Below are 14432 nucleotides of genomic sequence, written 5' to 3' on the forward strand. Positions count from 1 at the left end.
CAACACTTCTAAGAAAGTATTGCAGAACGTGGACTTGGCATCTCACGATGTAAATTCCAAATCTTGTGGCTGCCAAGACACACCATACTGCTACCAACCTGTACGTCATATCACCACAGGTGATTTCTCTGTTGTTGGCATTAACACCCTCCGTCAGTTACTCAAATATGGACCGAAGTATCGTGAGCAGCCTCGTATTTAATGGTATCACAACTTTAAAATCATTACGGAGCTGTCGAAGCATATGCGAAATAATGGGACAAAGGAGAAAAATAAACCTTTTGAATGACCTTCAGAGTATTTTAAGTTGCCATTAGTGCATGCTGTTGCCATTAGTAGAATATACAAACTGAAAAACTACATTATGGGTACAAACCCATTCTGTTCCAGCCAACTGTCTTCCAAAGTTTGGCTGCCATACATGAAAAGTTTATAGTTTGTAGTTGTTTCCACTGACAAGGACTCAAATAATAAAACCATTATATGCAAGCATCACTACATTAATTGTTTGATCAAAGAGCTTGGTATAAATGACATATCACATAATGTCACTTAAAAGGCCAGAATGTTAACCGAGGAAGAAATCTGCCAAAGAAAGTTAGCCAAAACTTTAAGGTATCTCTGATTTCAAAGAGCGTCAACACGAAGTTGTTTGATCAAGGCTACAGCATTCAAGGCCTCAAAAGGTTTTATGGTGGACATGTGGACATGCGGACATGTTTATTTTCAGGTGAACAATTGACTTGCCTTTGCATGACTTGGTGACGGGTGCCACCGGTGGGGTAGGATACGCTCACCTTTTCGCGAAGATCTGGTATCATTACTAATGATAGTGATTCATAAACAAATGCTCATGATATATATTTGGAATTGTACAATCGACTCTGTTTTATGCAGAGATTACTATTGGATATGGAAAGGGTCTTGTCGCTTTAGTTGTAACAATCTAATATTTCTGGATATTGTGTTCGTTTCTCAGCTGATCACGTAAGTTTGTTCGAGGTGCTTTACATGGGTGCCAAATCTCATTAGTGTGCTGAAATAACACACGTGACCACTATTTTCATGAAGTCTACGGTGTTAATAAAAATCGATTCAGATTGATAACAATCAGCAATCAATCAACGTGTTATCGGCTAATTCTTTAAACAAAGTATGTTGTTTTCAAATAGGCACTTCAAACTCAGATATGGGTTATTCCGTTTTCTTAAGTAAGTATGTCAGCAGTTGCTTTTGACACATCCGCTGTGTAACGTAACAGCGAATTATCAATCAATCAGCGTATTTCCGGTTAATCCTCTGATGGATGTGTTGTCATTGTAACTAAAATGCTATTCCTTGCCTGCTGCACTGTCACGTGCATATTGCATGACATATCTCTCACCACATTTCAAACCTTGATTTAGATTGTATGATTACCCCACACACACAAGAAATGCCAAAATGCTACCACCAGTAATACCTGTAATAAATACATTAACTGTGCATCAAGTGAATAACGACACATACAAAGGTGTAGAGTTATACCAGGAAACATGGATGACAACAAGCAATCGTATTATGCACGCAACCCGAATTCCGAAAATGATTTCACTCCAGGGATACTTTTTTATTAAACTATAAGGGTATTTCCAAATTTCCAAACAGCATCCGATTAGCTTCCACCGTTAGTTTCGTCTGTTTGTTGAGGGTGAAGAAATGAATGAACATGCGCCCTTTGTAATATCTTCATAGATCACGGGTAACCAATCAGTGTTCAGAAATGGGAATAGATGTTGCCTTCAGTTTATCTACGCTGTCCTTACATCCCAGTCTCTTGTCACGCTCAGTGTGTTTGCAAGCAAATCGACTTACGGCAGCTAGAGAGCCCCAGCCTGCAGTGTTGTACAGACAGGAAGACGCCAGAGATTAGCTCCAGGTATATCGATGGTCAGATATCATTCAATAACCAGCAAATACCTAATTCCCTTTAACTGATTTACCCACCTGAACTACAAATAAAGCAGACAAACTGGGCAGCTTCATCTGTTTTATATTTAGATCTTTGGGTCTCAAAGAGTGACAAAACCAATAGTCAACTGTCCCTTTATGTAGAGAAATATTCCAGAAGCTCCAGCCCTTGGTGTCTGAATTTCACAGCTTTTCTGTTTTATACTTCTAGGTTAGCATGACAAACTGACTCTGTCTTGATCTGGACCTAAACACTTTTCACCTAAACAATCTCCCCTCTATGGTGACGAGGAGTGAGAGGACAAAATCTTTTCCAGACTTTATACCAGAAGATGATGTTGATTTTTTGTACAGAAATAGATTCTTGGTTTGCCAACAGTTACTTATAAATTCAAGAGATGGAGGAGACTGCTACATGTAATAATTCTGGAAAGTAACTTGTTGAGTTGTGCAAAAGATTTGGAGTGTGTATTCTCAATGGTAGATATCATGAAGACAGTTCACCTTAAGGACACACAATGGCGCCAGTGTAGTGGACGAGATGATTGCTCCCTCATTCTCCTAATCTTTGATTTTGGTTTGGGTAAAAGAGATGAATCCAATCATTTTCCAATCTACTGATCTTTCAGTTTTGACATAAATAATCCTGATAGACCAACAATGTGTGTTGATCCAAATCCAAATGACGAAAATACAAGAACCTAGTTTATATATTTCTGGAATGAAGAGGATATCCTTATTGGTATATTTAACACATTATTTGCTCAAAAGAAGGATGAAATAGTTCATTTGACACTAGTTGATACAAATAACTACAGAGGTATGTCATTAATGGACACTATGTGTAGAGTATCTCCTGCTATTCTTTACTCTAGCCTCCAGCAATTCTGTAGAGATAACAATGTAATTGACGAAGTAAAGGCTGGATTCAGACCCAACTATTCCAACACCGGTAATATGTTAAATCTCCAAGCTGTGATACACACTTATTCAGGCAAAAGGAAAGGGTGATTCTACTGTCTGTTTTTATTGAAATCTCGATAGCTTGTAACACAGTCGGACATGATAGAATGCTTGCAAGCTTGAAATATGTTGGAATAAGTGGCAGGTTTTATAATATGCTTCATCAATTTCTTATGTGCCTGTGTGAGGAATTCAAATGATTTAACGAGCTATTTTTCGTGCGACATTGGCACTCGACAATTATGTATTATGTGACTACGATTAGTCATTTTATTCATAAATAAACTTTTACTGCAAGTAAAAGATTATGGAGGACAAGGAGTTTATATTTCAAGGAGATGTACGTGTCCTCCTATATGCTGGTGTTAGACACCCCTTTACAACCACACATGACAATATATGGTTTGGAAGTTGTTTGCGCCAGCTCTGGCATGAAAGTAAGTTTGAAAGAGACTACAGTTATGTTATTTGGAAATGACGGACAATGAAAACATAAATAGAAAATGAACATACAGTATTGAGTTTTTTTCATAATATATATATCTAGGTATAATATTAACACCTGAATGAATTTGGACGCAAGCTCAAACCTGTCCTTGGGGCACGGGTGGCCCAGTCGTCAAATTTCAGTCTTGCTTGACAACGGTATAAGGATCTATACCGAAACGTCGCTTTTTACAGTATTAAAGAAGTTGTTATCCATAAAAATTGTGTCTATCTTATCTTCCCGAACAATCTTAACTCGTCTATCGTCATAGTCCCTTAAGCAAATATCGTTCATGAAGTGACGCGGCGAAAGTGACCCGACACTTGGTTTATCTGAGTCATGTCAGGACATGTGTCAGTATGATCTGAAGACGACAACCAAACCGACTGTTCTATTGACACACGTGCTTCGGTTCTGAATCCTCTACACTCCCTGGCCTCCATTTGAAGAGTAACTACCCTTGTGGTATGCCTTTAGAATGCAGAACCTGGTTTAATTCAAAGGGAGAATACAGTGTAAGGTCAAGGGAAACTGTATCCCAATTTTGAGTGTACCTTCATTCCATGTTAGTGTAGGACTTCTTATACGTAATGGACACTCATGTCCCTTGTCTGGACAGATAATACAGACGAAGAGTTAGTACTAGGCAGATATAAGATACGTCATGCTGATCTAATCACTAGACGGCACATGACCACTTGTAATCAATACACAGCCTTTTAAATGTGATAGTAGCAAGAACATTACCGTTCTAAGACACTGGGAAAAAGGAGCTATATCAATGTACGTCTTGTCGCCTGTTTATGCTAGAGCAAGCATGAAATGTTTTTTTCCTACTTACCTACTTACTGTTTATTAACAGATCTGTCCTGTGACTTTGCATTTAGCGTTTCGTAATGCCATTAGGTTCGGTAAGGCATATTGGATGCTAAAAGGCTTCTCTCCACAATATATCAGAGGGAATCTGTAACGATAATGCAAATGAAAAAATAACGTATAGACTATACAAAAATGAAATTTTCACTGACTATTTACGAACATCCGCTGACAGTAAGACAAGACATGCTTACTTCGTTTCGTGAACACCTGGTGTCACATTTGGAAGTGTACACCGATCGTCACTGTAGGCCTTTTAAATGAATATGTCATTAGGTTTGATGTATGTCATGTGGCTCCTCAAAAATGACGTATATTTTGGAAATTATATATTGAAGAGATATTGAAACATGACGTAGTATTAGCCGGAATGATGCATCAGAATTATACCAACGAGTAGTACAATTTTACCCTAGAATACATGGCAGACACTTTGTTGTATATTGGGAATTCAATCACCAGAAGGCAAAAACATAATATGATTTTTTGATTTTCGTAGTTTTTCTGCCTTTTTGTAAATTGTTGAAAATCAAACGAACCAATTTCTGAAAAGATAAGTGCTCTCCTTTCTAGCTAGTAATTGCCTACTGTGACAGAAATCGAAAAATAAATCTTTGTAGTAGCCCCACTTCCCTGTATATGAATGCAATGACGCCTACTATAGTCAGCTGTGACGACCCATTCAATCAGTTGAAAAATACTTACGCATGCACCTGTGTTTCAGAATGTGCTATTCGAGAAGTTTATGCATTGGACATCACGCCATAATAGTTTAAGTTTAAGAAGGAAAACATCTCTGAAGATAAGATAATATCAAAACAATCTATTTATACTATAAAAAAATCGTAGCTGTCAGTATTATGAAATGATGAAGAACATTAACACATTTTAAAAGACTAAATATGCAAGTCTTTGTGTATCACCCAAACCAGTGAAATCTTACTCTTTCAAAATTTCATGCATATGTCTGACATGCATATGTTTCCCTGTTCACGTATTCTGACCAACCACTTTGCTTAAAACTGCTTGAAAAACAGATGTGCCAGATCTTAAAACTGTCATCAAAATTCCAGTTCACTCATGTGGCCACAGAAACACAGAATCGTTGTCACCTTGCCTTCGAACTGTTGCGAGCTTACTTCACTTCAGCTTGTTCCCATGACGAGGAAGGACTTTTGGAAACTTTACGAGTCTCTGACTTCTTCACGTATTTGGGACTTACTTCACCAGTGAGCTACTTTTTGAAGGATTTGGCGTTATGGATGTAAAGGCAGTTTCTCTCGCCGGACCTTCTTCATGAGGATAACCATATCCTTCAGATACGTTCTAATGTGATGGTCTTGTTTGTTACGTAGTATAGAGCTCCAGTGCCGTCTTAGTCGCTGCTTGATCGAGGGTCCTCAATGACTCCATCCAAGGAGTTGTTCTTCTGGCTGTGGATGCGGATGTTGAGCAGTCCGTTCTCTGGAGTTGTGTTTAACATCGCTTTTTATTTCAGTAAAATCAGGGAAGCTTGATGTTAGAGGAAAGCGATGCAAATTTTTAAAGTGACTAGTGCAAACCAAGATCTCAGGTAGGGTGTTGACACACCAACTATCAGCGTGAATTTATTCTTCGAACCCCCAACGAAAGACTATGACAGCGATTTGCGGCACCTTAAACATCTGTAAATCACATAATGAACATAGAATGGTGAGGCCAATTAGGACAACCTTTAAATTCTATATGGCCTGTGACAAAACATATTCAACTAGCACGAACGACTATTAATTGTAAAGTCAGGATATATTTTAATAGAGCCTGCGACGAGATGACATAACAAACTTCAATGTGAAATCTCTATCTCCTGTAAAGTATATCAATAAAATCCTCATGCCAGATACTGCAAATGTATGATAAGCACACACACACACACACACACACACACACACACACACACACACATACAACGTAGTGAACTGAACTCTATTCAGTACTGAACGCTGTCTTAACATCTTGTTTAAATATCAGTGACACTGTTTGACGACCCTAGGAGTTACAATGCCATCTGACCAACACCTTCATTGTTCCAATGATCATTCTACGGTCATTGTATGCATGTAGTCTTCAGTAAATACCACAAAGTGCAGTCTTTTCTGGTTCTACATTGGCAACCATGATCGCTGGATTCTGGGATTTCAGTCTAAATGAAGACACTGCCAGAGTGAGTGAGTGAGTGAGTGAGTTGGGTTTAACTCCGCTTTTAACAGTATTCCAGTTATATCGTGGCGTGTCAGGTTAATGTGGGAGGAAAGCCAAAAGTGATGCATGTCTCAGACGTTTTCCACTTCAGTGAACCCACGAGCACAGGTATGGTGCAGACAAACCTAGAAACATAATTGGGTCGAACCGGGATTCGAACCCATCATCATAGGTTTCTGGCGTGTCCAAGGGATGCACCTCTGCACAGCGAATCGCGGCGCCTTAAACGACTGGGCCACCTTTGCCCCCAACCTGCCAGTGAAATGAGTATAAGCGTGAATGTAATGGTCTCATGGGTGAATCATACACTGCTCATTACCCAGGGACCGACGTCATGCAGAGTTCTTCGAGAACAGAGTGTCTATGTTCAACATATCTTGTGGCAAGGTTTTATAGAATTACTTTCGGTTTTTAATTGAAACTGGTTTAAAGTTACTTAATGTAAGATGGCTCCACGTTGTTCTAAAGGAGTGAACAAGAGACGTTTAATATTTGATATCATTTCATGTGATTTAATACTTATCTGAAATAATAATAGTACAGAGATATACATCATCAAAGTAATATCACAGAAACAAAACTATTTTGGCTCATACGAGAGACTGGGATATATTTTAATTATATATTTTAAAGTTTATACTTTGACTGTTTTCTCAAATTTCAATTTGAAGCTATTTTGTATAAGTTTTACAGTCTACCATAATACTACCTGCAAATATCAGTTTGTAATAAAAGCTGATCTTTGTGTTTTTCGAATTTCAGTATTAAACATGTTTACACGAGACATTGCAATAAAGGCCACCCAACAGGCAATAAAGGAGATGGAAATAGCACTTAGAATCCATAAACACTACTAAATGTTATGAAACGTGCTTCGTTTCTATGCCTATTAATCCGTTACGAGGTACAAATGTGTTGTGTAACAATAATGTAATGTGGTAAAATGAAAGAATTTGCCACGGAGACATGAATACTTTGATGTTTATAGATTTGGCCAAGTCGGAACATATTAGGATTTTAGTAAAAAGTTAAATTACCAAGATCGGTTTCTTTTAAACTACTTTATACCCGTGCAGACAAATGCCTCGGTAATTCACCATCTCAATGGAAGTAATGACGTTTCGGATGGCAAATGCAGAAATATGTTACTTTGGCAAATGAATAACAACTGGTATGTACACTAATGCTTTCTCATATATTTGTTTTAAAGACTGAATAAACTCTGCATGCAAAAACTAATCTAAGTGATGCGTTCCATTGGTGGTGGTAGGAGGCGACTGGACAAGCAGGCTGTGGGACTTGGCTGATTGTGATCATTGTTAAAGAGGATTGGGGGGTGAGGTTAGTTGACTTGGCTGATCATGTGTCATCGTAGATAATACATTTCAGGGAATCAGATGGACATGTTAGATGACTAGGCTAATTATGTGCCAGGGTAGATGACCCAGGCTTGCTTATTGACAGGACGTTGAGATATAATCTAAACTCACGAACTGTAATAGATGCCTCGTTTGTGAACATCAAACCCAATTTCGTTCATCATCATAAATGTGTTCCTAATGAAAGAAATTGCATAATGTGTACCTGATTCATTTACATTTTATCAATGCCGTATTAGAATTGCAAGCCGTCAAGGAGGCCTCTTAATTAACAGGGCGTTTCTAGAAAATAAAAGCCACAAAACCATCCTGAGCTCCATCCTATCATAAGAATCTCTTCCGAGAGAGTTCCTTGAAGATTCTGTGTGGTGGTTGTACTTTTCCCACGGATTCTCCACCAATTTTTATTTTGCTGTGTTACTTTGCAGGAGCTGGGGAACAGACAGAGTGGTTTGAGTACGTTTGGTAGAACGCTATGGCGTGGAAGGAAGTTGACCTTATCTTTTTAAGTCTGTGCGGCTGCTGGGAATACCAACGATCACATTCCAGTTCGCAAGGTAACGATGAAATAGAACATTATTTGCTTGATTTTATTTAACGAGGAGGAGCTCACCTTTTCATGAACACCTGGTATCATTACTAATTAGTAGTGGTTCATTAACACATGCTTATAATATATTGGGAATCGTACAATCGACTTTGCTTTATGCAGATATTTCTGTTGGATATGGAAAGGATTTTGTTGCTTTAATTAAACAAAATATTTAACCATTTGTTAGATACATACATGTCTGTTTTTCCTTCTCACGACTTCAACAAATATTTTGTAAGCTAAGATGTAGACACTCTTTCCGCGATAAATAGTTGGTATGGAAGCGTCGTCTTGATTGACAGGAATGATAGAACAATGTTACCAAGGATACCTTCGACCGGGGAAATTTTTGAACAACCCCATTTCCTGACTTGAATATTTATCGTAGGACAAAGTACTGTCAGCGCCTAGGATATTTTAGCGAAACAGATTAGAATGTGAAATATCTGTCATTAGATATGTCATAACCAATATCTGCATTTGCCTTGCATTTTGTGATACAATGCTAAATTTATCTTATAATGGAATATGGAGTAAAATAACACTGTATGTGGAATCTAATTTCAGTCTGTTTGATTGACATTATTGTTTTCAGTCTAACAAAAGCGAAAAGGCCCTTACCATAATAATAATAATGATTCCTACTATATCATCATCATGTGTTTTTGAATCACTCTCAAATAGACAACACTCTCAATATGAAAATGCAAAAGAAGCAGATCATTTGGCTTTTCATGTCAAATAACATCTCAACTTGTAACCTGAAAAGGCACCATTGTGAAAATAAAAATTGTCAGATCACTCGATGTAATAATTATGTTATTTGACAAGAAAAGCTAAATATGCTCCTGCACGGTGCTAATTGGACACTCGGAAATCTTTTTAAAAAAATTGTAGATCTGAAATATTACTGGCAACGACATGCAGCTATTTCGAACGGTGATTATGTCAGCGATTAGACATATTACTATATAATCATGCATCACTCTTCCTGACTCCTCTCAAAGATCCTGACTTAACATGATCTATTCAGAATACACTTGGTACATCCAGATTCTAATGACTTTAAGCCTGCCTATTTGTGGATGTGCACTACGCGATGACGTACTCCTATATGCAGACAGGATGTCATTACAGAACCCTTCACGTCGCCGATGGTGCTGTTTAATGTCTGATTCGGTGCTCATTGTACCGGATTCACAAATGTTAGGTAATTAGAATCAATAATGTGGCCCCCACATCAATCTAGACTGATTCTGCATTGACCTCTATACATCACCTGGAGACAGGAAGGTGACAATACAGAACCGTCACTAATCTACCAGGCGTTGATATACTGCCTGAGATAATGGTACCATTACTGATTAACGATAAGGGAAAGGTTACCAGACAATGAGCATGGCGGTGGCGAACAAGCATAGATTTCAGAGAGAAAGTCAGAGCAAAGTAGAAACAATTAAGTGCCAATGAGTGCCCGCTAATGTATTTTCTTTGGTATTCAGTGTGTTATATTGGGCGCGTAACAGTTCTACATATTGCAATAGAAGAAATGCTGCATAAATAACGCCTTATCTTGATAATAAGGTTAATTACCTTCTTTCTTCAGAACATTACATAAATGTAAGAATGTAACAATCGAGCACAGGCAGAAAGTTATTGACATAATAGAAAAAGTCTAAAAGAAAATATGAAAGCATGTGCATTTGACTTTTCGCTTATACAGGTTCCATTCGTATGTCGGGTCAGGTTTTTGCAGTCATGCAGCCATCTGAGCAAGTCACTGTGCAAACTTGCTTCCTCTGTCAGTATCCGGCAGGAGAACAGCCTATGGCCAATATAACTTATAGGGGGCTTTCAGATAGCAAAGACAGAAAATGAATTGTGGCTTGAGGCCATGTACAGCGCCAAAAGGAAGGACTTTCATAAATTCGGGCACATTTCTTTAGCATGCTGCATATGTTTCAAGAGTCAGAATGATTGATCCAATATTATGTTCAGAGGCAGAAAACTGCAATGGAGCCACTGCTACGTGGTCTATAAAATTAGGTAAAGCATATTATTACACCTACTAGTACTTTCATCGGGTTACTATTCGAGTTACCAACGGTGTAAATATAAACTCTACCGCAAGATAATAATTAATCTTGATTAAATGCCGAAACTGATTCCATGAGCTAAAAAGCCAAGATTGTGGTGAAAATTATATAAAGTGCTCATTGACAATCAGTGATGCCACCAGGTATTTTCAACAATAATAAGCATGCCCTACGTTACCTGTCATTCTGACCACACTCTTACTTATTCCAGTAAAACATGTTTGTATACTGGGTAAGAATAGATCACTAGCAACCCATTATTTGCTTCAAAATCTCACTTTCCCATTAACTATTGAGTAGCATATTGTCTTTTCCAAAGTCCTAAACGGCTTAGAAAGCATTACAGTAAAAAAAGACAAAAGACAATTCAGAAGCTTAAGCAAAGAATGGTAAATCTGTTTCTTAATCTGTGCCATCACTTCCAGGGTAAAACGAGTCTAATCGGACACTGGGATGTTGTTGCTGCTCTGGTGTATTGACATAAGTGACAGTGAGAGATTTAGTACGGCTGATGGACTTACAGCAAAGCTTTAATCTGTAGACACATTCAACAGTTCCTATCCTCAGTCTGAAGTGCGTTGCGAATAACACGTGACAGAAAGGAGTGTTTCAGTGTCTTTATAATGACATACGTGTAACTGAACTTAATCAGGCAAAGAGACGTGATTGGAATTCCGCTGTGACAAACGCTTTCATCACATTTGGGCATGTCGTGTTTAATTTGTGCAGTATATTTGGGAAATTTATTACGATACTTCCAGCAGAGCGACTGATAAATACAGCTCCAAATATTGATTCAAGTTTACCTAGTCAATAACACATGTCACAAGTTGATGGGAGTGTGTTCGGGTCAATCGATGTGAAGGTACTCGTGGTTTGGGGCGACGTGAGTGTCGTGTTCAAACATCTACTTAACCCTTCGGTAGCAAACCTGACCTACAGGGCAATGGATGGACGCTGAGCAGCTGTGGGGATGAACATGACTGAATGGGATTACTTTCTTTCAGAGCACGATGTGATATATCCACGCATATTTGAAGAGCTCTAGCAGACGGAATAGCGATTAATGGCTTCATAAACGAGTCAGTCGTGGAAACCGCTTCAGAAACCAGGATTGTTACTGACCAGTGAGGCACCAACTGTCTCATAAGATAGTTTCAAAGTAATGTAATTGATAGAATGAGAAACTTTCAACACAGCCATATTGGTTAATAACTCATTTTAAGGTATTGAAAAATCGTAACAGGTCTTTTCAAAGATTGGAAGAGAGTGCAGATTTTGGATGGAGGATAACAGGGCAATGCTGCAATGTTTGTAAAAACATTTGATGAACACCCATTCCCAACATATTGGCATTTCTGTTTAATTGTTGGAAATAAATGTCATTCCAGGTTTGAATATGTAGGAGGTATATGTAATGAAAGACGTGTTTTGTCCAGAACGAGATTCTGAACTTCAATATGCACTACCTCATTGTAGAGTTAGGATAAACCTGAGAGATGCATAAACAATATAACATAACTACATTCCAGAAAGTCTTTACATATTTTAAAATTAATGCTGCAATCTGATTGGTAGAAACAAAATTATCCCTTGGAATTGGACCTTATGTGTTCTCAGATTTGGGTATGTCATTCAGAATTGATGTTAATATTTAAACGCCTGCAAATCTTTAAAAAATATCCGTTTTATCTCCCAATGAAAGAGTTCTTGATGTGCCTTACGGTGGGCATAAAAACCACGTGTTGCCGTAGTTGGTTGTCCTAATGTGTGGATTGAAATTACACACTATTTGGGATGCTTATTTACAATGCAAAGCTAAGGGTACATGCATGCTTGCTTTTAGTGGGCGTATGGATAGATTGTAGGTTATTTTGGTATTCAAAGATAAACATGTTTCAACAGTATTTGTTCATTTGAGATCGGATTCGATACGTTTCTTCTGCCCCTGTGTTTAAAAGATTGTGTTTCTTATCAAGCCAGTCGACGAGTAACATGTGAAGTGTCACTGAAACGGCTTGAATGTCAGTTGACGTTCCAGGGTCTCATTCTACTAAGAGGCTTCAGTGTACGGTGAGGTGAGGTGAAATAGGGTTTAACGTCGCGTCCTATGTTATTGCACTTATATAGCGACGTGTTTGTCTGTTTGTGTGCATGGTTGCTTGTACTAGTCCGGACTGATACCTATTTATAGTGCAAGCACACTTAGATACCATGCCTCAGTTAAACATGAATACCCCACTCAGACACAGTATACTGACTCAGAGCCGACCAGTTCTTGTTTTAGGCCCTTAATGCCGAGCGCCAGACAGGGTAACAACAAGTACCATTGTTGAGTGGCTGGGGAATCTCCATGTGCCATGGGGTGGTGGGGTAGCCAAGTGGTTAAAGCGTTCGCTTGTCACGCCGATTCCACATGGGTACAATGTGTGAAGCTTATTTCTGGTGTCCCCCATCGTGATATTGCTAGAATATTTCTAAAAGCGGCATAAAACCACACACACTCACTCACTCCATGTGCCGGGCTTTTCTTGACGATACTTTCCTGCTGCTTAGTCATGTGTACACATTCGTTAATTTCTTTACGCGTTTCTCATTTGAACGTCATACCTTTCTGTGACATGATCAAATTTCAGTGAGTTTTTCTGCAACAGTTTATGTAGAAGGTTCTGCTATCAGATATTAGACTTAAATAGCTGTAACCACAAGCTTAGATGAAATTAAGTACTGAGTGAAACAAAGATCTGCTCTCTAATCAACAAGAACATATATTGATTACCGTGACACACATAAACCAGCTGATTATCATGGAAGGAATACTGTTTGACATTTCAACAATAAAGCTCATACATGTTACTTAATATAACAGGGACAGGGTTACAAAGGTCATTTGAGGCACCGGTATGTTCATGGGTCGAATCTGGGTCCGCCCTGATAATGTTACTTAGTTCGTTATCCCCGTGCCCATGCTTGGAGGTTTTACAAAAGTGGAAACGTCAATTAGCTGCAAAGACCTGCATCACCCCGACACGCTGTGATATAATGAAATAGTGTTCGAATCAGCGTAAGACTCAACTCACAGGATGCAACACAGCACTCAACGTCAGCATAACATTAGCATAACTCAGAGATTTCTTTTATATTTCCAGACGCTAGCAATTAACAAATATTACCTCTACTTTGAAGATTCGTCTGGCAAATATTTCAATTTCAAATTCAGATTTAGAATGATTCATTTACTTATCCATAAACCACCAGCGGTGGTTCAAGTTCAGAACAAAGTGTAAATAAATAATATATGTACATCAAGATTTGTGTTTTGATCTTTCATGTACCAGTGGGTTTTTTTCTGTAGGCCGTGTATGAGTAAAACGATAAAGCCTGATGCCATTATAATCCTCAGTTTTATTTCTTAAGAATATTGCAGATTGTATAGGGTTGTTGGAGATGAGTCCCTTAGCGGTTATTGTTTTGACTCAGAACGAAGCTAGGATGTCGCATGGGTGAAGGAAGTATAACAAGGGGATTTTAGAATAATACACTGGAACATCGAAGATGCAGCTTGCTATGTCGAATAGTTAAGGTGGTCGTAGGTTCGAATCTCAGAATTCCCTCAAATAAGATCATTGGTATATCAGAGCTGTACTTGTGCTCAGGGGTTATATAAAAGTGACTAACGCACCCATGTTAATTCTGCGTGACTTTCCTCCAACATCATGCTGACACACCCTGATATTATTTCAGTTGTTTGTTTGTTGAGCAATATTCAAGCTTTATGGCTGCGGTCTGTAAATAATCGAGGTTAAACCAAACAAGCTTTACACAATTGAGATACGATGACATGCATC

This window comes from Haliotis cracherodii, unplaced genomic scaffold (assembly GCF_022045235.1).
Source record: "Haliotis cracherodii isolate W230 unplaced genomic scaffold, xgHalCrac1.p SCAF_4, whole genome shotgun sequence".
NCBI lineage: Eukaryota > Metazoa > Mollusca > Gastropoda > Lepetellida > Haliotidae > Haliotis > Haliotis cracherodii.